The sequence below is a fragment of the Cupressus sempervirens genome, chromosome 6 (assembly GCF_028749045.1).
Source record: "Cupressus sempervirens isolate cs-2001-9-10 chromosome 6, ASM2874904v1, whole genome shotgun sequence".
Taxonomy (NCBI): Eukaryota; Viridiplantae; Streptophyta; class Pinopsida; order Cupressales; family Cupressaceae; genus Cupressus; species Cupressus sempervirens.
The window spans coordinates 7,730,048-7,755,155 of NC_143123.1; the positions used below are offsets into that span (position 1 = coordinate 7,730,048).

At 33.8% G+C, this 25,108-nt stretch overlaps 1 pseudogene; it reads left to right on the forward strand.

Moving 5' to 3' along the window:
• LOC149550737 (triacylglycerol lipase OBL1-like) overlaps positions 1 to 12,122 on the forward strand; it is a 92,765-nt pseudogene extending 80,643 nt beyond the window's left edge.
• Positions 12,123 to 25,108: the final 12,986 nt, after the last annotated feature.

Consider the following 25,108-nt stretch of genomic DNA (forward strand, 5'->3'; position numbering starts at 1 on the left):
CTCGGCATCTACCAATTCATCCATCATGTCATCAATACAAGGAATAGGAAATTGGTACTTAATGGTAGTCTTATTAATTACTCTACTATCAGTGAACATCCTCCATGTATCATCCTTTTTTAGAGTCAACAATGCTAGTACTACACATGGTTTCATGCTTTCTCTAACCAAACAATTTTGTAGGAGTTCTGTGACCTATTTCTTTAGCACTACATGTTGGGATGGATTCATTTGATAGGCTTCTTGATTAGGTAGGGTGGCTTTAGGGATAAGATCAATGTGGTGTTGGATATCCCTCTTTGGTGGTAGACCATTTTGTAATTCATCAAGCACAACATTAGAAAATTCATCTAATACCTACATTGCATCAAATGGTATTGGGTTCTCATGGTTTTCTTTCTTTTTCACTACCAGGGCATAACAACACCCTGTCACCTTCATTTCCTTAACATGGCCTCATTCTTCTTTTCATCCTTTAGTGGTAATAGAACCACTTTTGAACCATCCTTCCAAAATGTGTATGTATTCTTCTCGCCATTATGTGTGACCTTCCTATCACTTTGCCATGGTCTACCCAATAATATATGATAAGCATCCATAGGGATAACATCACACCATATCTCATCCTTATAGAGCTTTCCTAAGGTAAACCTTACTAAATATCTTTTATCAATAGTGACTTCATTTTCATTCTTAAACCATGCAATATGATAAACATGGGGATGCTTTTTGCATTATAAACCTAGTTTCTCTACCATTTCTCTAGACAACATATTCTCACAACTACCCCCATCAATAATAACTTGACATACCTTTCCACTTGAAGTGCACCTGGTTTTGAAGATGTTAGTTTGTAGCCATGAATTCTCAGAGTTATTTGTAGGAGTTTTGTCCTTCTCTGGGATGATCATTGATCTCCTCATCATGAGATTTTCTCCTACATCTAGTGAGACTTCTTTCTCCTCTTCTTCTGTTTGCATCATGTTCACTCCAGTTTGTCCTCCTTCCATTCTTTCTAGCATGTTATAGTTTGAGCATTTGAAAGCCCTATGTCCTTCCTCTTCACATCTAAAGCAAACAAAAGGCCTTCTATGATTTTCCCATTCTCTTCCACTACCATAGCCCCATCCTCATTGAAAACCCCTTTCTCTTTCTAGGTTTTGAGGTTCTTATCAAGTATCTATTACTTTATCGAATCCCAAGGATGAGTCTCCTCGACCATAACTAGAACTTCCTAGAAAAGGGTTTGATGTACCCCTTCATCCTCCTCTATTCCTTTGGTTATATTGTCTATTCTATTTCTCTTTAGCCTTTAGAGCCAACTAATAGGCCTCTTCCATACTATTGACACAATGCATGCTCAACTCATCTTGGATGGTGAATTTTAAACCATTTATATACCTAGATACCATCTGTTCATCATCTTCTTGATGTTCTATACACATGGATAGGCTATAGAATTCATTTGTGTATTCTTCCACAGAAGATAAGTTCTTCTTTTGATTTTGTAACCTATGAAAGAGAGTTTGAGAATAACCTATAGGCAAGAATTTTTCCCTCAATTTCTTTTCCATCTTACTCCATGTCTCGATCTTGTCCTTTTTTTCTTCACTCACTCCTTTTGGAGATGATCCCACAATATCATGGCATGACCTTTTAATAATGTGCATGCAAGCTTCATCTTTTTTTCCTCTATCATAGGCTCCCAGTCAAAAAATGTACTCATCTAATTTAACCAATCTATCAATTCTTCTACTTTAAGGCTACCATAATAGTCTGAGACTTCAATTTTGATACCATCATTATTTCCTTCTGAAGCCCTTAGGACTCTATCCTCATAGGTCATTCGTGCTAGCTACTGAGCTTCATTTTCAACATTTTCCTCCATTCGATCACTACTTCCTCTATCTATTTCTTGCTTCAATACATTATCATTTCATGTTCTTTGATTATCAACTCTTTCAATAAGCACCTCAATCTACCTTTGCAAGTTCTGTATGATTCTTTGAAATTGGGTAATGCCTCCTCTTCCTCTTTCTCTCCTAGCCATCTTGTGGCTTTGATACCAAATGATATAGGACGCTGATTTCAATTCACAGAGAAATTAATACTCATGACAAAACCTAATATTGATTCAAAATCTAAATTTTTCTTTACAAAAAATTTCTTCTACATGGATCACTAACTCCATTAAATAACAACTGACTCAAAAAAGAGAAAATAGGAAATTTCCAAATTTAGCAAATTTTGACAATTGTAAAAATATACCATTTTTAGTAACTTCTCAAAAACCTCCAAAAGAAAATTCAAAGTTTCTATTATCTACCCTTTAAAACATAAAGGAAAATTTCCAACTAATCTCCAAAATTTAGAAAGAAATTTTGAAGTTATTACAAATAGAAAAACTAAAAAACACCTAAGACATTTTAAAACTGAAATTCGAAGGTGAAGATTGAATTTTTAGGTCTCAAAAAATAAATCAAAATGGCCTAAACAAAGCTAGCTGAGTTTGAATCCACATCAACTATAGCTTTTTAAAAAAACCCAAAAAAACTAGGAAACCTCAGATCTGAGTCAAGTTACGACTCTTCAAACTCCTACATCACACACACACACAAAAACATCAATCACTCTCTCATTCTCTCTATCCTATCCACTCTCTCCTCCTATTGCCTACTCTCTCTCTCTCTCTCTCTCTCTCTCTCTCTCTCTCTCTCTCCGTAATCTCTTTCTCTCCATTGTATCCCCTTGAGTGCTCCATTTTATACCAATCTCTCTCACTTTTTATCCTACTCTCTTCCCCTCTTCCTCTCTATCCTATCCACAACCTATTCCTATATACATGGAGTATACTCTCTCTCTCTCTCTACTAGATATCTCCTATACCCTCTCTATATTTTATTCTCCTTCTAGATGACTCTCCATCCTATCCTTTCCTCTCTTTCTCTGCTTATATCTATCCTATGCTCTACCTCTTTCTCTATTAGTAACTCTCTACATCCTATCCAATCAATATCTTCTTATCCAGGCATCCTACCCAAAATCTCTCTCTTACTATCTCTATTCTATCCCCCTCTCTAGTCTTTTTCCTCTCTCTTGATATCTCTTTGTACTCTCTCTCTCTCTCTCTCTCTCTCTCTCTCTCTCTCTCTCTCTCTCTCTCTCTCTATGGTATTCTCTCTCTACTTCTCTTTATATTATTCATTTTCTAACTTTCTCTTCATATCACCTTCTCTACCTGCCTCCCTCTCTTTTGGATATGCAAGTGTCCTCAGTAGCGTGAATGTCCTATAGTGTGTACACACTATAGGGTGATCATACTATTTTTTACATAGCATGCATGTGCTATAACATGTACACACTTTGTAATGCATTCAAATTCACCAAACCTAAGGCTTGGATTTACATTGGAGATCTAACCCAAAGGTTAGGTCATTTTAACCTAGTCTCAAACATGATTTCCATCAAGCATACAAAAAATGCATGATTTTTCTTGTGTACCCTCCATCGGGTTTCACCATGCTTGGATATCAATAAAATTAGGTTATATGATATTGTAGATATTTGTGTTAGCTATGCAACCATATAATTTATTTTGAAGACTATTTAAAACCTTTCAACTATAATTTATTTCCAATGTGCATCCATTTTCTCTCTAAATAGTATTTGGGGGTTAGATTTTAGCTCCTTCATTTGATTTTGCAACAAGTTATTTTTTTAGAAACTAGACTCTATTCCACACACATCAAAGAAAAGAAATTTTGGTTTATGATTAGTTATCAATGATTTTTAGGGGAAGTACATAGCTATTTCACATTTTTGGGATGTGCTTACTTACAACAATCATAAAAATATGCACACACACATACATACATACATATGCATATGCATACATGCATACATACATGCATGCATGTATGTATGAATGGATGTATATATGTATGTATGTATACACACACACAGAGCAATTAAAGAATTTCCAAAAAAAATTACGATTTGAGGGAGACCACACTTCAAACTATGTTATGTTTTTACTAAAAAGCAATAAATTTTTTGTGTCCCCCTTTTTTTAGGGCCTTACATTCTACCATTTCAAAAAAAATTAATATTTTAGAAACTAGATTTAGAGGACTACAAATTTTGTTTAAGTCATATCTCAAAATTGTTAGTGTAACTATCTTTAAATTCTTGTCAAAGCTCAGAAATTACCAATTTTAGTAGAAACAAATGGCATCTTATACCCCCCTTTTGGTACCACAACTTTGTGCACTTACTATTTGCAGAAATTGCCTTTCTATAGGCTACCAAGATTCCCATTTTTGAAAATCTATATACTACAACATATACACAATCATGCCCATGTCTAGTGGTTGGAAGGCTAGACATGAAATCCATAGAAATTGAATGCCAAGGATTTTATTGAATGGGAAGTGGTAAATATAAACCATACTTACAATTTACAAGCTTTGTAAAACCTATTCCAAAATGTTCTACAACCTTGTTGTAGTGAGCTTCCCATATTAATTTCTTGTGTTTTGTCTCAAGTACACAGATTTGGCCAATGTGGCAAATCATTCCATCTCACAAAAAAAAAACCATTCACATGTTTACCTTCTACAAGTTGAGTATATACATGAGAAAATTTAATATTGTGTTCATATAACTAGATCCAATTTTCTGTTTAGTGCCCACATGATTCTAACACAATATTTAATCCTACAATTGGGGGTGTACGAAGTAATAGGTTCTTTTCAAATATCTCAACCATGGCTTCAACCTTAGCTTATGAAAAAAAGCTCGTTATCAAGAATAGATTCAATCAGCACTAGAAGGTATTTTATTTTATTTTACTTGTTTTAGTATCAGACCAACACATGACTAAAATTATTCAAAATTTTCTCTTGCTGAACCAAAAGAAACCCAATCATATAGATGCATTTTGTGGAGTTCTTCAACTTCTAGAATGGTATGAAATCTATGAAAATTGTAGTTACACATTTGCAATTTTGATTGATAAGATAAATTGATATAAATATATTATATAAATTTGAGACCTTACAAAATTTATATGTTTGACTTTAAAATGTTATTGAATGAGATTTTACGGTATTCTTAAATACAGTTAGACTCAATCTTTAAATAAACTTGTTCACACACACACACACACACACACACACACACACATGAAATAAAAATGATAATTGGATCATTAAACAAAATGATGTTTTAAAAATAGAAAAAATTTATAGGCAATCAAAAATGAATCATGTCTACATACACATTATTTATAGAAGATAATAAATTTCTAGTCTTTTCTCAAACAAGTTTGAATATTCTTTTAGCTTGGTATTTTTTTTCAAAGTCTTTGTTGTTGTTTTTTATTAACATGGGAAAATAACCTATGTTAATATTTCATGTCTTTAGTATATGTAATAGATTTATATTCATTCCATATTGGGAATAATAATATGTTGATTTGGGTAATATATATATCACTTGTAGAAGAAATCAACACAAGCATTTGTATTATGTGATAACAAAATCGATGCCAAGTTAATAGTGGTGGATTTTAGAGGAACACAACCATTTGAGGTAGATAATTTCATAACATATTTGGATTTCTCGTGGTATGAGTATCCCCAAATAGGAAAGATTCATTTAGGACTTTTAGAGGCTTTGGGACTAGAAAACCATTCAATTGATAAGAAACCCTCATATTAAATTGAAACACAAGACATCAACAAACCTCTAGCATATCCTGTGCTATGTCAAAATTTGATAAACCATTTACACATCACAAAAATGTGAAGTTCATTGTTTTAAGACATATTCTAGGAGGGGCCTTAGCTGTACTATTTTCAGCAATGCTAATTTTGAAAAAGGAGGATGAGTTGTTAGATAAGTTATTGGCTATCTATACATTTGGACAACCTAGAGTTGGTGATAAAGCATTTTTTTGATGAATAGACATTTTCTATTAATTAAAATATACTAAGATTACAACTCACAAAAAGAGGGCTAGGGAATACAAGACCACCTTACAAGAGTTCACATGACCAAAGCCAAAATCAGTAACTATTCATCAAAAAAACATATAAGAAGCAACCCCTTAGGTAGCTAAAGCAATACTAGCTAAGGGGGGTGGTTCATCTCGATCATGAAATCCCTAGTCATCCTTGGGGTTGGTAGGTAGGCTAGGAATAGTCCATCTATTAGTAACATTATCAGGGGTCTAGTAAGTATCCTTCATATTAGGTTGCGACGGAGAGATGACCAATTATAGGTGAAAATGACAGCTTCTAGAAACCACCCATTGAGGACAAGAAGGAGGAGCTGGGGACCAGCTAGTGCCACCACAAGGTAGGGAAACCAAGTGGTACCTCCACCCACCATCACCAATAGGAGAGCAGTGGTTGGAAGACTGGGAATGCAACATGTGTGAGTGGCAACTTGAAGAAGAGCATCTTTAGCAACAACCTCTCAACATCGAGGTATCAACTGAGGCATCTGGAGGTACCCTAGCAATAGTACAAGGAGAATTTCCCAAGTGATTAAGAAGCTGTTGAAGGTGAGCCACCTCTAGGGCCACCTTGTTTTCTTGTACTTGAATCTACATCATTACAATATTACAAATGCATGCCTTAGTGTACATAGCAATATTTATATCAAGAAAACTATGAGTGAAAAGAAAAAATTTCTATCTTTTCATAGAGTGAACAAAATATCCATCCTAAAGGTATGCCAAATCTAGGTAAATTTTGTAGGGATCATGGAGGAATCACCCAAAATAACCATGTGCCATGGAAAGGATTTAGGTCAAAAAAAATTTTAAAAATCATGAATCTAGTGCCAATAATTTTGAGCACATCTACAAAAATAGAAAATATGTAGGAAAGACTCTGATTGGGCACAAAAAGGACACCTAGGATCTAGAACCCCAATATGCTTGAGCCAAGGCCTAAGGAGAAGACCTTGAAAAGCTAGGCACCAAGAAAAATGGACAATCTTGAGCACTATAATGGCACTCCAAATAGTGTCAAAGTATTTTCTCCATTAAGAAAGGGAAGATTGCAAATGCCATCTCTGATTAAGCACATCCACCATTGGTAGATGGGGAGAAAGCCATCTATAACCTAGCCCTGGTTTGTAGCTAGTGAAAGGAGTGGTAGGATACCACTTCCAATTAGTCCACCAAGGTTGAATAGATTGGATACCCACTTTATGAATTAAGTGACTTGGTATTATAGAAAGTAATAAGTCAAAAGTCTATCAATCTAAATAAGCAAGATGGTATTGGACTTGCATTTCTTCCTAAGATCTGAGAGTCATGGAGACCCTAGAGAAAAGATCTTGAGGAGTCTTAATGCCTTGTTTGAAAAAATGCAAAGCACTAGCACCTTGAGTCTTGGCTGGGGGAATACATTGGATGAAAAATAGGGGAGACAAACAAATGTTCTATTGGTTCAAAGAGAGCCCATCATGGAACTCATCACTAGACCAGTGAAGCCAATGATTAACAAATTCTCAAGCTTTCCATATTATCTTGATAACAAAAGAGCCATGTATGTGCACGTGTTCTTGCATGATGAGAAGGGTTTGAAACCAATAACCTTCCATGCAAGTCCATTAATAGGAAACTTAGAGGAAATGTAATGCTGAACTAGAATCTTCCAAGTTTCATCTCTAGTGATGGCACAAATAAACAATTTGGCACATAGACGAAGGCCTTGAATTTGAGTGGAGAGAAGGTCAAGGCCTCCAAATTCTTTTGGGGAGACAACAAAAGTCCCAAGCAACTCTATGAAAGACATGATGATTAGAACTAGAAGCCCAAAGAAAATCACAAAGAAATTGCTCTAATTTCTAATAAGAGGCTTTTGAAAGAGCCCAACAAGAAGAATAATAGACATGTGTAGTAGCGTGAACTTTAGAGAAAATCTAAAATTTTCCTATAAGAGAAAGTGGTTTCGTAAGTCAATAATCTAGCTTCTTAGTAATCTTGGCAAGCACAACATTCCACAGATCCACTAGTGGCACTTGAAAGGAAAAAGGAATGCCTAAAAAGCATAAAATCCCCTCGTGAGTAACCCATTTCCATGCCTAAAAAGTGTCAAGGAAATTCAAGGAATTATTGATAATTTCTTCATCCTCCAAAAGAAAAAGAAAGGAATCATTAGCAAAATGACCATTGACCAACTAGGAAGAGGATTCTGGTAAAGAGATACCACAAACCAAACTAAAGGACATAGAGTGGCCTAGCAAGTAACCAAACCCTTCAGCAACAAGAAAATAAAGTGTTGGAACCAAAGGGTAACATTACCTAATGGAATGAAAAATCCCAAAGGCATTAGATTGGGAGTTATTGATTGTAATGCAATTATTATCATCTCTAAAGAGCATCTCCATGGATTGTAGGAAATTGAGACCAAAACCAAGAGCCTGGAGCATAGCCAAAATGAAAGGCCATTCAATCTGGTCATAAGCTTTAGCAAAATCAATTTTTAGAAAGATAGTAAATTGATTGGATGTGCGAGGCCACTCCATATCTTCCCATACAATAATTTGTTGTCAAGAATATATCTAGACTTGATAAAGCTAGTTTTCTCAGGCCACACAATTAAAGGAAGGAGATGGAAAAATATGAGAGAAATTACCTTAGCAATAATCTTATATGACACATTAAGAAGGGTAATGGGCCACCAATTGCAAATATCCTAAGGATTTCCACCTTTAGGTATGAATTTAATGTTCCCTTTATTGATAATAGCTCCTATGCTCTTAGAATGATATGCTTCTAGATAAACTTTATGCAAATTGGGACCAATATACTCCCAGATGATTTTTGTAAAATTCACAAGGAAACCCATCAAACTTGAGGGATTTATCATTTTCCATGGAGAAAACTACCTCTTTAAGGTCTCAGAGGGTAAGAAGTTGCTTATAGAAAGTACATTTCTCAACTGCTAGGCAGTTTGGAGTAACAATTTTTTTTTTTCTAAGAGCTTCCTCTTGAGAAACCAAATTTCCCAATTAAGAAAACACATTCTCATAGTGATGAAAAAATTCTTGCAGGATGTCATGGAGACTGGAGAGAACAAAAGTGCCTTATTTGATTATTTTAATCCCAAAATTGGTATGACAGGCTCGAAGAGCCTGAAAGAACTCTTTCAAAACTTTATCACCAACCTTTAACTAATGGAGGTGAGCTTTGATTTGGGTCCCTTGAGTAGCATAATTATCTACAACCTATTTTTCATGGAGAACTTTGGCAAGTTGAATTTGCAAATCAACATCAAAAGGGTTAAGGATGAGAGCCTCGAAAGCTTTTTTGAGAACATAGGTAGTGGATTCATAAGACCACCTTCTAAAAACAACCAACTATTTCCCATAAGTGCATAGAGAGTGAGTGATTCTGGTAATGGAATCATTCTACCACTAAATCCACCTTGTTTAGGAATGGAGATGTGGCTCCAAATTCTATACATGTAGGATATGAGGAATAGTGGAGGCCTGCATCAACACTAACATGTTGAGGAAAAATTGAGATCTAAGAACTCTTTGGACAACTATGTGCCACAAAATAGAAAAATAAATGGGATAGTGGTTAGATAACATCACATCAAGAAAGAGAATGATAGGTAAATCTTGATCCTCAAAAAAGGAGAAAAAAGATTGTGCAACAATCATGGCACAATTGAGACACTTTAATATGTAGTAAGAGCCAACTTGAAAGTTGGACCAATTATACCAAACCCCATTATGTTGGTGGCAGTTACTATTGTTATAAAAAAAAAGGCCCAATTTATTTCACATGTAGTACTAGGCTTCCCTTTCCTCAACTATCTAGCAAAAAGGTTAAATGCCATCTTTGTCAAAGGCTAGCTCAACCATATTGAAGTCACCATACATAACCCAAGTAGTTAGAGGCAAGTTGTTAGCCATTCAACCCCACAATTAAGATCTTTCTATAACATCATTGGGGCATAAACATTAATGATTCCAAAAGAATGATTGTTAATGGAAAGAAAAAGTCAAATGATTCTATGCATGGGGTCAGAACCATGCAAAATAATAGCAGAATGAAGATGAGGTGACAAGAGAGTAACTACACCACCCTACCAGAATCATGTTGAGAGGAAAACATAATTCCATCTAGCCAAATGACATGACATGCAAAAGAAATCATGAAACCAGAGATCTTAACTTCTTGCATAAAGGGAAAAATCTATATTTTCAAGTCTATGATAGGTATCCCTGACATAGTACTTTTTGGAGAGGTTTGTAAGACCTTGCACATTCTGTGATAAGAAATTCATGAAAATTCTTGCATATCTTCCTCATCCTTGAGAGAGGAGTAGCTATTCTATGAGAAATTTGAAATTGCGTTAAAGCCATAAGGAAGATCCTCTAGACTGATTGCCCAACATTTCTCCTCTGGCTTCTCAACATGTCTAGGAGGATAGAGAGTATGCCACACATTTTGAGTCACTATAGAAGAGGTAGCAAGAGGGGTTTGAATCACAACTTAGGTATTGGTCCTGATGGCCACCTTAATCCCCTATGAATTAGGGTTTGAATCTTGTAAAACACTAGGGTTCGATACTAAAAAAGTTGCTTATGTCCCTACACTGGCTGGGGTTTGTGCTCTTTTTGAGATAGGAGAAACCAAAATGATAGCTACATAGCATTTTTTAGGAGTTGATGGAGCTTTGCACTTGCACTTGATAGTAGTCCATTCTTCTTTTTTCCCTTCTATTGGTTTGGCAGAAGCCTCTTTAGGCATGCATTTAACCCTAGGCACAACAAAAGTGCAATTCCTAATCTTGTGTTTTACTAACTGGCACCTATAGCAGGTGTTAGGTAGGTTCAAATAAAGCACCTTTTGGGAGAAGGTTTGGGAACCGATCTGTATTTCCATAGAATCCTTAAGATCCTTGGAAAGATCAACCTCAATGCAAACGTATTTTTGAGGATGAGCATTGAAACTTTTTTCATGTTCCTTTGTAATAACTTTGGCAAGAGTATTTGCAATGGACACAATAAAAGGCCAACATGGCAAGGGTAAACCCATAAACTCTACCCACACAAGAATCCTAAGTAGATAGTGAAATCTCTTGACCATCTTTGAAAAACAAGTAGGGAAGAATGCATAGACCAAGGACCATTATTAAAAACTATGTCTGCCTATGATGGGTTAGCATAGAAAATTTTAAAAAACCATTGGTAAGGTTTCACACAACATCAAGGTAGACTCCATGAAGAATCCTCCTCTTGTTAACCCATTCTTGAGCATAGCTTTAGGAGGAGTCCTACCCACAAAATACCTTATAAAGGTATGTTGTTCTAACCAAACACAAGCAACATCAAATTATTGCAAAGGATAATATTAGGATTACCTCATGAAAAACCTTCAGAACAAACTTGCAAGGACATTTGTTCAATGGAGGCACCATGGCTTTTTGAAGCAACAACGGGAACACTAATATCAACAAATGGTTCACCACTAGCCAGAGCCATTATAAACTAGCCTAAAAACTATCGCAACAAATTTGGTTTGACAAGTGGAGGACACAGAAGGAAAGCTCAGGAAAATGATGAAAAATGATGACCCAAACCAATATATTTTTGAGTTTTTTATTCCAATGAACTTATTCCAAGTTTAACTTTCAATGATGAAATATTTATGTATAAGCACTTTGGAGTATGTCTTTACTACAACTTATTTTACTATCAAAAGGTATTGATTGCTATTTAGTTTTGTGATCTATTCATTAATTTTACAATTAGTCATATTCACTAACTTTTAGTAAGTCTTTCTTTATGGATTTAATATATCTTGTGGCTCAAAATTGTAATGGTAGAATCTAGTGGAAGCTCCCAATAGAGATCTTCAACTACTTTTTTTCATATCCACATAAATAATTGTCATATGAGAGGTGTTACAATGCTTAATATTACACTACATAAAGGGAGAGAGCCTCAAGGAAACCAAAGTTCTTGCTATCTCTAGAATATTGGGAATTTTGGTTCTAGGGATTTCAACACATAGCCTAGTAAATTACATTAATGCAATAAGATTGGGTCCTCCTATGTTGAATCCAACTTTGAGTATTAAAAAATGATAATATATCTCCTTCAAGATATACATTCTTAATAATATAAATGGTTAAATACAAATATATATATATATATATTCATATTAAAACAAACACATTCACTTTGATCCTTTTATTTCAATGTGGTTCTAATTATTTAGACAATATTATAATAGAATTAGTATAAATTCAATTACATTCCATAATGAAAATAATTTGAATAAAAATTGAATTTTTTTTAAACTTGTCAATTGTTTTATTTAAATATAAATCTCTCTCTCTCTCTCTCTCTCTCTCTCTCTCTCTCTCTCTCTCTCTCTCTCTCTCGTCAATTATTTTATTTAAATATAAATCTCTCTCTCTCTCTCTCTCTCTCTCTCTCTCTCTCTCTCTCTCTCTCTCTCTCTCACTCTCTCTCACTCACTCACTCACTCACACACACACACACACACACACACACACACACACACACACACACACACACACACACACACACACACACACACACACACACACACAAACACACAAATTTTATAAATGAATGTTTATCAATTGTTGGCTATAAATAATTAAAATAAATAAAAGGTATATTATTGTTAATGTACCTAATAAAAGGGAGAAGAAGTTGTAGTTAGAACTTGACATGGCAGAGAAACACACCAATAAATTTTACCAAAAAAAATATTATATTTGAATAATCATTGATAATATTAAAAGGAGCAATAAATTCATGTTAAGTATGCCTCAAATAAAGATGCACATTTGCGAATATAATTAGATATTCTTGAATTTTGAGTATCTACTAGATCTCATTTAGTAAAGGTAATGACAATAGTATCATTGGCAAAAAAAATGTTTAGTTAAGTGTTGTTGCTTTCATATTTTGACTAGAGGGCGTCCTATAAGAAATTTCCAAGAACATTGTACTTTATTATTCTTTCTAGGAATTCCTAGCTTTCCTAATAGTTTCTAGTCAATAAACCCTAGATGGAAATGGGAACGTTGTCTCATTAAGGTTGAATAACAAGATTAAAGGAAAAATTAAAGAGTCAAACTTTATTGCATTTTTCTAAATAATGTTAAAACAAAAGATAATATGTCCTATGTATGTATGCATGTCTATATATTGCACAAAATATGTTCTCTAACCTTTACTATGTGTTTCTAAAATAAAGGTGAGTGCAATATTAACAACTCTATTTGCTCTACCTAAGAAATATTTAAGTGAATATGAATGTATGGATAAGTTGAGAATTACATGTAGGAGCAAGTGGAGCTACAATAATGTAAGGTCATGAGAAAATTCTACGCAAATTTAGTATAATAATTTCAACCAATAAAATAGAATTGAACATCAATCTTGAAATGAATAGGTTTATTCACCTTTATCATTATGAAAATGTATAGAATTAAAGATTATAAAATAGATCATGGAAATGATTTTTTCCCCTCTCATGTTTTTGTTGTCAAACTTTTTATTCATCTCAATAGTGTTCATGTACACCAAACTCAGCTCCTACTAAATTCTTTGCCTCAACCCATTAAGATAACACCCAATTTTATCCTTATCTACTTCCTCGTGACCAATTCTATTGAGAACTCGATAGAACTCTTTGGTATACTTTCAAACCTAGATCTTCTCACTTCTTCAACCCTTGCATTTTCTCTAGTAGATAAAACTCATAATCCATGGGAATGAATTTTTTCTTCAATGTTTCTATCATCTGATCTCATCTGGTATTTTTTCTTTCCACCTCCTATTTCACTCCAATTGAATCTCTTGCCACCATATCTTTGTGTGACCCTTCTATTTTGCCTTCTCAAATTTGACCTTATTTGGATATTTAATATCCTCACTCAAAGTATTATTTTAATTCATTGATGCAATTGATCAATTCCTCCAAGTTAAGATTTTCCAAAAAATGTGGGAACCTCAAATTTAGGTCTTTTTATAGGCTTTGAAATTGCCCTTTAAAAGGGTTTTCTTCTTCTAGGTTAAAAATTTCCTCTTCTCCTTGATCAATACATTCTTCTCCTACTCTTTCATCCTCACTCTCATCTCTTACAACAAGATTCATCTCTTCTAGCATATGTTCTAGCAATTCTTGCAATTTCCACTAAAGGGATCCATCCTTAGGTGTAACACCTTCGACACCATGCTCTTATTGTGGAGACATTTTCAATCTTATGATAAAACCCTAGTACAAATTGCCTCATAATTGGTGATCTCTCCACACGCTCAGCCCAAACCATGACCTTGGTGGAAGTTGCCTCCCAGTCAATGATATGTTTACACACTCAAGAACTTTTGCTCTAATACCACTTGATGAAAGGTTCTCCTCTTTAACATACAATATAAATAGAGAAATAAAACAAATAGAGAGAATAAAATATGGACTTCTTATTATTTCCACAAATGTTGAATTATAGAATTACAACATGAAAACCCACAAGGGCGCCTTCCTTACAATAGTCAACAAGATAGAGTTTTGACTATCACCCATAACTACTATAAATAACCCACAAGTCTTCCTTATATAGGAATTTTTCATCACCCTAAAAGTTTTTAGAGACTAATCCCTAACCCTTGAGACTGACCAACCTCATATTACACTATTTTCTTACACTTTATTACATAGGATCACTCACAATAAATTACAAACTACATTTCAATGGGTCCACTTTTGGAGACCATGACAAGAAAATCACTGACCTGATGGGCTATTATACATCATTTTAGAATCCTTGAATAAATATCTATAGTGAAGAATCATTCAAGCATCCATTAGTTGAGGTTTTGCCTCATTTTGGAGTCATTTAGGCCTTCATCACTGGACCTAAAGTTTGGATAGCCAAAATTTCATACCAAAATCTGCAACAAAAACTCATTTTGTAGGTTGATATGTCCAAGATGAATCCTCACATATGAGATTAGAAAAATCTAAGCAAATAATACCAATTTACTAAAATTAGCAAGCTCCCACAAATAACAACTTTGTACAGGAATGACCCTTATTGGAAAAACAAAACTAGAAGGCTAGAAGTATAAATATATTTTGGTGATGGAATATTTCCCTTACACCTATGATGCTCCTACATCATAATTCAATTTTTATTAAATAGTACAATGAAGAGAATATTTAACTAATTTGATAAAAAGATTAGAAACATTTTTTAGTCTATTGGTCTTGTAGTTGGTGATCATATTTGTATGGTTTGAAACCCATGAATCTTTCGAGTGCATACTTTTATGATATTCTAGTAATGGCTTCAACCATTTTGTATCAAAAAGAGTTGGTCAATTCACACAAAATACAAAGTACAATTTAGTACGTGTAACATGTGAATACTAATGTAACTACTTTGCGTAACATTATAGAACTTGATCTATACCATTATGAGGTACATTGCCATGGAAGATAATGTTAAGGTGTGTTACTATTACCATTTTCCCTTCCTCAACCACTTTGGGAATAGAAAATGTATCTCCTTTTCTTACTTGTTATGGCATTCTATGGAAGACTATGTGTGGACAACACACAAGAAGAGAAAAGAGGGTACAAGTTACACTTTTTACCATCAAGCCTTGACATTTCAGCTATAAGTTCTATAAAGCCCTCTACCCAGAAACTCTTATCGCAATCCCTTCCCATTGCAAAATCACTTAGGTTTCTCAAATTTTTTCCCCTTCTACTAAAACCCAAGTTGATAAGGAGCCCTCTCTACTACTAGAAATGTCAAAATGGAGAAAATTGAGATCCTAGATCATGTTGAAAGCATTGGAACCACTACTACAAAGGGCCCCAATAGGTTGAATAAGAGATTGGGGAAAAAAATCCTTTGGTCACCCATGATAAGGAGAAACCTATTAGTTCCAAGTCCATTGATAAGTCAGGAAAAAAGATAGCCCTAGACCCAAAAGGAAAGATGCTAGGAGAAATTATGGTGAATAGGAGGAGAAAGAGATAGGTAGTGAAGCACATTGGTGGGGATTATGATATACCTATGCCTTCTTTTAGGGTTTGATACTCCTAAAATTGAAGCTAATACCCAAGATTTTAGAAAAGAAAGGGATATGGGTGAGTAGGGAACAATTACTTGCCTTGATAGAATCCTTAATATGGACAGTCAGAAAAAAGGGGTGCAACCTATGGGGTATGATAAACAAAAACAAGGGAATATGGTGGGGGTGACATTCAGAAGGAGGAGAGAACAATGGGGTAGGCTACTACTATCAAACAACTCTAGGCTATTTTGGATTTTACCAAACTAGTGGAATCCATCACCAGCCTAATCAAGAGAAATGGGGACCTAGAGGAAAAATTTGACAAGGTTGCAAAATTTTCTCTATGTATGCTACATTCCATTGCTACCACCCTTCACCTTCTACAAGCTTGGAAGGAGGAGAGTGCAGATGCCAAAGGCATGGAAACAACCTATTCACTATAAGAACTTTTGATGGATGATTAGTTGCATCTATTACTAGAGAACCTGATGAATAGAGTAGGGAGGGTTAGCTTCTCCTCTCTTGCTTTTTTTTTCTTATGGTTTCTAGTTTCTACTTGACCTAGGGGGCTTTATTTGTTCTTAAGTACTAAAATTATTTTTATGCCCATAGATGTTTATTGGGCTAGTAATTTTATATGATAATTTGAGGGTTTTTTATATTAAGGAAGGGGGTTGGTTAATTGTATTGTGATAACCATATGCTAACCTTCAACCTTATTTTAATGTTTTGTGTTAGCCCTCATTTTAGATTCTTTTTAGTATAAAAAACATTATAGAAATTAATGTATAATTATATGAAATTAGAACCTACAATTTTGTATAAATACAATGTTATATTGTGAAGAAAACCATCAGAGGCAAACTATGACTATTGATCTTCCAAATGAAGATTATTTTGTACCTCTAAGAATCTCTTCATGTAGTTTATTATTTATGTATATGGTTTTATATATTATATGTTTCAAAATGTAGATGTACTTGCTGAAAGATGAGCCAGTATAAATTCATGTGTTTTAATTTCTCATATTATCTGAATTTAATCTACAGTTCTCACTATTACTTCAATATATATATTTCTTCAATTAGTATCAAAGTTAAGTTGAGCTGGTTGAAAATGGGTGAAGAACTTCTAAAAGAATGGAGGATGTTAAAATAAAGAAATTTGCAAGGCTGAATTTTCATCTTTGGAATGTGCAAATGAAGTCATTGTTATTTAATTTTAATCTTTGGAAACTGGAAATGAAATCATTGTTATTTAAGCAAGGTCTTTCTCTTATGCTTGAAGGAAAGACAAAGAAACTAGCTTCATTGAGATATGAATATTGAGAAACTCTAGACTAGAAGGTAGAGGAATCTATTTTTCTTTTGATGTCAAATAATTCCCTCTTTAGTGTTTTAGATGAGCCAAATGCAAAGGCCATATGGGGCAAACTTATGGACATGCATGCAATGACATAAAGTGCCAAAAAAAGAGGTTTTCATCATGAAGAGATTATATATAAACTCAAGAGAAAGGAAGGTTTGAATATTTCTAATCATAGAGAAACCAGTTTAACACTCTTGTTAGCCAAGAAAATTCGATTGACATGACACAAGATAATGAGAAAAATGTCATTCTTTCATTATGTTCACTGCCTAAAAGCTAGAATGACAGTGTGATGATGATTAGTACTTTAGTTTGTAGAAAATATAAATTGGTCTTCAATGAATGTTGTAAAAGATGGTAATTTTTTTTATTAATATCCTTCATAATAGGATAAAAGTGGGGTGTGACACATAGTACATCATCAATAATATGATAGGTCATCTTGCCATGGTGGACTCTCATTTCTACCATTTCTACTAGGAAATATTAAGAGAAGGTGATCATGCTACTCACAAGATGGCAATAGAGAGTCATTTTATAATAAAAAAATGCAAAAGTTTTGGAAGAGTATCACTCTACCTCTATGGTGTCTTTTGTAGAGATGGATAAGTATGTGGAGGAATGGTGGGTCATTTATCACCTTGGCTTGTCTAAGAAGTTCATAGATTTGTGGGAAGTTGGGAAGGTTTATATGGTGGTGTGGCCTTCATAATGATGAATGAAATTATTTCAATGTTCACAAAGATTAGTTGGAAGACATCTAAAATGACATTAGTTACTTCCTTGACCTGGGAGAAAAGATTTTGAGACTAAATTGTGGGTTCAACAAAGAGAAGGGGATTGGGAGGTGATTGTGATAGTGCTTATCAAGTTTGTGACACAAAGGAAAGCACAAAAAATGTCATTCTCATTTATATGAAATGCTAAACCAATTTTGTCTAGCTATTAAGTTATGTTTTCTCTGCTAGATTTTCTCTTCTTTGTCTCATTCTGTGGCTAAAGCTAAACTTAAAGGGGGTCGCCTTAACAAGAAGGTTTAATTTTTAGGCTATATAATTTCTATTTGATTCTTACCCTAGGTATATTCCTTATTCTATTTATTGAGTTAGCTACTCATATTTTCACCCCCATTTCATTAAGTTCTAAGGCTTAGGTTGTGTCCATTTATAATATCTAGGAAATTTATAGTACATAGGCTCTACTAGATTCAATCTAATGGAAAGGATGAAAAATATGATTATTAGGTATCTGTTGAGCCATTAAAAGACTTGACTTCCTTTTGGTCCACAAAATCTAGGTGACCCTTAAGGATATTATTGGAATAACACTATCCCAAAATTTTCACTTTTACTCCATTGTCCTATTTTCTATGGAAACCAGTTTAATTCTCTAGGGGACCCCCTTACCCCAAGGTATTCCTCCTTTATTCTCCTTCCTAATACTACTAATGGGCTAGATAAGTATACTTTGGTTGGAAAAATGGAAGAACTATGTATTTGACACAACAAGCTCAAATTAGTCACTTAGTGGCTCCTTTACTATCTTTATATTGCCAAAAGAAGCATCAACAATTTAGGGGTGACTATGAAAGTTGAAAGGATAAAAAAATATTTGTCTAAGGGGATGGATGACAATTGCCTATGGCTAGTGGTAGAATATTTTGTTCAAAAATTACAGAATTTGAGAGTTTTTGGAGGAGCAGATTGTGGATATGAAAAGCTAGGTGTCCTTAGAAGAGGATAAGATAGAGATCCTAAATTCATTAGACATTAGTAAGGAGTCTTAGACTAGATTGGGAGAGAATATTTTGGAGTTGCCTTCTCAAAATAGATACGAGAGAAGACAAAAAGGATAATCAATGATATATATGTAGAGATGGAGGAGAGAAGGCTAGATTTCCCTAGGTCAACTTGGAAATAATAGTTTACTAGATGTTCCAGCTCCAACTCCATCGAACAAGCCTTTGATGCTAAATTCTTTCAGAAGGATAAATGAAAGTCTCAACAATATTCTAGCAGAAGTCTTCTGCTCCTTCAAAAGGCTCCCAGAACAAGAACATTCAATGAAACTATTATCACAAGTTTGGTCACATGAAGGTTGAATATCGAAAATGCTTAGCTACCCAATCTAAGAAATCAAGTTCACTACTTAAAGAAATAGTGCAAAGCACATTAAACATAATTATCTCTTATTGTATAGGTTCAAGGAGTATACAAATACCATTGTTGCTAAGTTTTATTTTGTAGACTGTATCTTATGTTGTGTGTGCTAGTCATGGGTTCAATTATGTGTTCATGATGGTTTTTGGAGTTGATCTTTGCATCCCTTTTAGTATAATTCTAGGTTTTCTAGCTTGCTGGTAAGTTTTGTTACTTGTTGGAATTCACTTCTTGGAGTTGATGGTTTTTACTATTAAAGGTTTGGCCCTATTCGATGTAGGAACATAGAATATTTAGAGAAAAGCCTCATATGGGCATACAAGTATCTCTCTCCAACCCTTACCTCATGGTAAGAGTCATAGAGAAACTTATATGCTTTGTGTTTCTTTTCCTTTCATTTTTCTTCGAATTCTTTTGGCATTTCAATTATCAAACCTTTAAGGATATGTCTTTCAACTTTCAACCTAAGAATAGTTCATGATTTTGTGCCCTTCTATATTTATTATGGATCCTCATCATAAGTGTGCTATTTGAGAGGATGAAAAAATTTAGAAGCAAATTACTAAGATAACAAAAAAAAAATCCAAGACTCTTAGTTTTTTTTATCAATTCTAGTTAAGATAATTTTAAGGTTATATTGATTTAGGTTTTTTATAAAAAAATGTAATAGAAACCCTATACTTTTGTATACCAAGTGTACCTAGACTACATTTGACTTCGGTTAAGTGTCTCTCAACTTCTTGTGGCGATTGGTGATTAGTTAGCCAATTCAATAGTCTTTAAATTGTTTTAGGTCTTTTGAAATTTATCTTCTCAAACTGAATAAAAAAATACATAAATCTATTGTTGCAATATTAGTAGTCTCATATAAAATGATTTAGCTTATATTATTATTTTTTGATCGGTAAATGATCGAAGCAGGTTATATTATATTAGATAAAATAATAAATGATTACAAGTTTCTCTGTTTTGATGGGCATTGGTAGGAAAGAACGAAGTATGAAAACCTCCAGTCTAGCCCTAGACCTATGTCCTTTATTATACATAAAATAAAAGGGGCATACCCTAGTAAGGAAGAAGATCATAGAATCCTTATTACATTTTGCATAAAAGTTATGCAACAAATAATTTTTTGAGAGAATAATTCACAAGCACCTAGAGAAATGCTACCTTTGGTTAGAAGGAGGAGACCTACTAAAAAGGAAAAGAAATAGCACGGTCTAACCACCAAATAGAGTTAATCATTAATCAAATAAAATAAAATAATTAAAGTCCATGTTAAAATAATCTTTTAAGGGAAGATGCTACCAAAATACTTATTATGATCAAAAGGATGATCCAGAAACCATAGGTTAGAGAAAAATCAAAAGAGGAGATAGTAATCCTATCAAGGAATCTATTTTATAGATTATATTGAAGTTAATTGCAGTTCATGTGATAATTGTATTCTATACATGTTTTGAGTAGTATTCTTGCTTGTAATTGTATTGCCAATGGCAGTTTATTATAATGTTACAAGACATTCCATTTTAGCCTCTAAAATCTTTAAATATTATTAAATGATCTTATATGACCATACCAATCATCCTTGTTACATTGAGATTTATGATTTTAAGTTTGTAAATTACCATTTATTTATAGATGAAAGATGAGGAAAGGGTACGAAAAATTATATGGATAAAATGGATTAAAAACTAGAAGAGGTAGAAAAGACAAAACTAGGCAAGAACCATTTCCAGACTAGTTGAATTTCGAATTGAGATAATCTAAATAAGGATAGTATATTAATATGAAAATAATATACATATGAAATCTTTCCAAACTATGACAAGTACTGAGAGGGCCCTAGATTATATATAATTTTCTAGCTACCTTAGTAAAATGTAGCAAGTCAACACCTACCATACTCCTTAACTTTATAGATTTTATAAGCTACCTAGGGAAAATGTAGCCAAGCCAAACCTTAAAAACCTTAAACTAAAAATAGTAATATCAGCCCATAGCTATAAAGGGGATGGGAGAAAAGACCTAAGAAAAAATGAGGGATTCACTTGAGATATTGATTATGCTTCTTGATTCTACTTCTAAAGATTGAAGACCATAATGATCTCCGAGACTTTGTGGTAGTTTCTTTCCCTAGAACCAAGTGGGAATTCATAGGCTTTCCTCATTCTGCTTGATTTGTAATAGTTGGGTAGACAAAACTCAACAACTTCTAGATTATAGAGATCCAAATCCAAGTGAATATACATGTCAAAAGGGTATAGGTAATTTTGAGCCATTCTCTTGCTAGGTCCTCTTTAATGACTCTCCATTGCAGTAAAAATTGCATGCTTGCATCCATCCTTAGTCATTCTTTGAAGAAGATAATGTTGTCTCTAATTACCAAGCAAAGATGTTTAAGGCTTTTGGGAGTTCAAGGATGCCTAATTGGTGCTCCATGTAAGCTTCAAGCAATGAAATTTTAAGCTTTTTGTCAATGTTAAAAACTACTTCCTCCAAGCCTATCACCCATCTCAATTCAAAAATGTTATAGCTTAGATTGCTTAGTTTGATAATATCCCACTTTTCTACTGCATTCCTAGCTAGGCATCCTATCCATAAACACAGAATATCGCTATCGGTGCACCACAAATTGTCATAGTTAAAAACCCCTTCCCCCAAGACCCTACTGACTACAACTCTACTCAAGTCATCAATGGGTTGAAAAAAATTGTTGCATCTTTCTAGTTTATTAGAACCACAAAATTCCATTTTTCTTTTTTGTAGACGTAGATGTTAGTATCCATAGTGGAGGGGCAACATAGAGCTAATTTAGTGAAAAAGGGAATCCAAAAATCAGCTTAGATCAATATAATAGTAGAAGGGAAGGGTCTATAATAGAGAGTGGTGATTCCATCAACATGCTTTTAAATAATAATTCTCCTCTCAAGATCATAATCAAATTGATACTATAATTCATGATATCTCTATGAAGCCAATTTTATATGCTTACAAATATGTGAGCCAATATTTGTACCAATATGGAAAATCATGATTCCAAATGTCGAAGGGGATGACACTAGTGGATATAAACTAAGTATAAAATTCATGATCTAGCTATGATTAAATGTTGATATGTGTCCTCTATATGTGCCTTTATTTGCTAGATTATTTGCTTCAATATTGCATTTTCTAAATATATGAGAGAATCTAACTTCTTCAAATCCTTCCAATAGTTTTAATGTTGCTTCTAATAAGGAGTTTAATATCCAGTTTGGATTTTTCCCTATTCTAAGTGCGTTTAGTACTATTTGTGAGTCTCCTTCAATTATAATTTTCTTAATTCTTAGATTGATACAAATTTTTAGTCCTTCTTATATTGCTTCTATTTCTATCATATTATTTGAAGTTACTCCCAGAGGTTTTGCTCTTTTTGCTAGCCAATTCCCCATTTCTTCCCTAACTATGGACTCTATTATAGCCTTGCCAGGATTGCCTCTAGAGGCCCCATCGAAATTCAATTTCTTCTAGCCTTTCAGTGGTGGTTCCCATTTTCATTCTTTTCTGGCTGCATTGTTATTCCTCTTATATGTGAGAGGTGGATTGATTAGATGTTTCTAGTATTTTTTAATTTCAGAATCCCACTCTATAAATGATCCTTCTTCTATGATATTTTTCCCTAAGTCGCTATTTATTACCTCCACTATAGTAGCCTCAATTTTACTGTAGAGCAATACTGTATTTAGTTATTTGTCTTGAATGATTCATCTATTTCTCTCTTTCCATATCTCCCAAGTTAGAATTTCTGGAGTAATGTTCCAAAGTTTTCCATATACTTTCTTGTTTTCTTTATTTGGCCATCCTATTAAGTGATCTTTCCATTTTTCTGATAGAGGGGTTGCCTAATTAATTTTTGATTTTAGCCATATCCAACATTCCTTTGCAAATTTATATTGATATAGAAGATGATCTTTTGTTTTTATTTTTCTTTACAGAGATTACATCTTGATGGGCCTTCAAATCCCATTTTTCTAATTCTATCTGTTGTAAGTATTCTTTTCTAGGTGGCTGCCCATAGGAAGATGCTTTCTTTGGGAAGCCCTACTGGATCCCAATAGAGGTTGATTAGGATGTTTAGTGTTTCTCATCTCTATGAGTTAATAATTTATTTATATCCTTCTTTTACTTTTTAACTTCCATCTTTAGATGTTTCCCAGATAAATCTATCCTCCCTATTTTAACTTTGATCAACTGATCTTTTAATATATTTTCTAGGATTTCCTGATCTATCTAATCAAGACCACAATCAACTAAGGCTTTCCATTCCTAGGATATTTTTTCATTGATTTGGATTACTTGGATATAATCTTTAAATTTAGAGCCCTAGATAGTCTATTAGTGAATTTTGGCATTACAAGTTATATCAGAGTGTTCAAGGGAGGGGGTGTACCCATTCCAAGAATCTTCCCAAAATAATGCTTTATCACCTTCCCCGATGTCCATATCATATATTTGGTTATGAGTGGGTGACACTTAATTAAGAAATTCCATGTTTCCAAACCTCTGGGAGGATTCCTAGTTCTAAATAGCGAGGTGTTGTCAAATGCATTAAGATATTTATTATATAGAATTCTGGCCCATTTGTTGTCTCTTTCTTGATACATTCTCCATACTTGTTTTTCTCCTAATGCTTCATTCTTCTAGTCTAGGTAACATAGAGGCTAGTGGTCTATAACAATATTATCTTCCACTAGACTCCACATCTTAATGTCTTCACTCTTTGAACCCTCCCACTAATACATCAATGCATTTTGAACATATGGTGTTGTGGTTGTCCTAGTCTTCCAACACTCCACTTGTCTCCAATAATCTATCAACTAGGATCACTCTCAAAGGATACACTACCACTTGAAACAAAAGGAATCTTCTATATGTCCCCCTACAACCCTTTAATCCCTTTATAAATCTTCCCAACACATTCCATGAAAATCTGCCCTATCACTGTCCTCTACACATACCTGTAAACAGGCATCAATAACTTTTGACCCTAATCATATTTATTTAATCACACTATTCATATTTGGCATAGCTTGGACCTTTCCAACATATCCAAAATTTGGCAAGATCTAATGGTTCAATATGGAGATATGTCCCCCACACTGAGACTACATTTTCTGGGACAATTTTTCATTCATTCTCCAAATAGTTACTGTCTTTCTCCATTCAAAACACCTTCCAACTCTTGCATAAATGCCTACAACTTGTAAAATAGGTTATTTAGATTCTCTACCATAACCCTGTCCATTATGGTGGTTTATTCCATGTTAACTATGAAAGAAACTACATTTCAAGTGCTCTTTTTTCATGCTAGTAAAAGCTTGGACAGCCTACACCAAAAATTGAATATCTTTTCCAATGTTCATTGAAATCGGGTGATTCAAAAATAAAAATGGAGTATATTCAAACCTTCATGTATTCCAATAGGTTCTAGATAAATA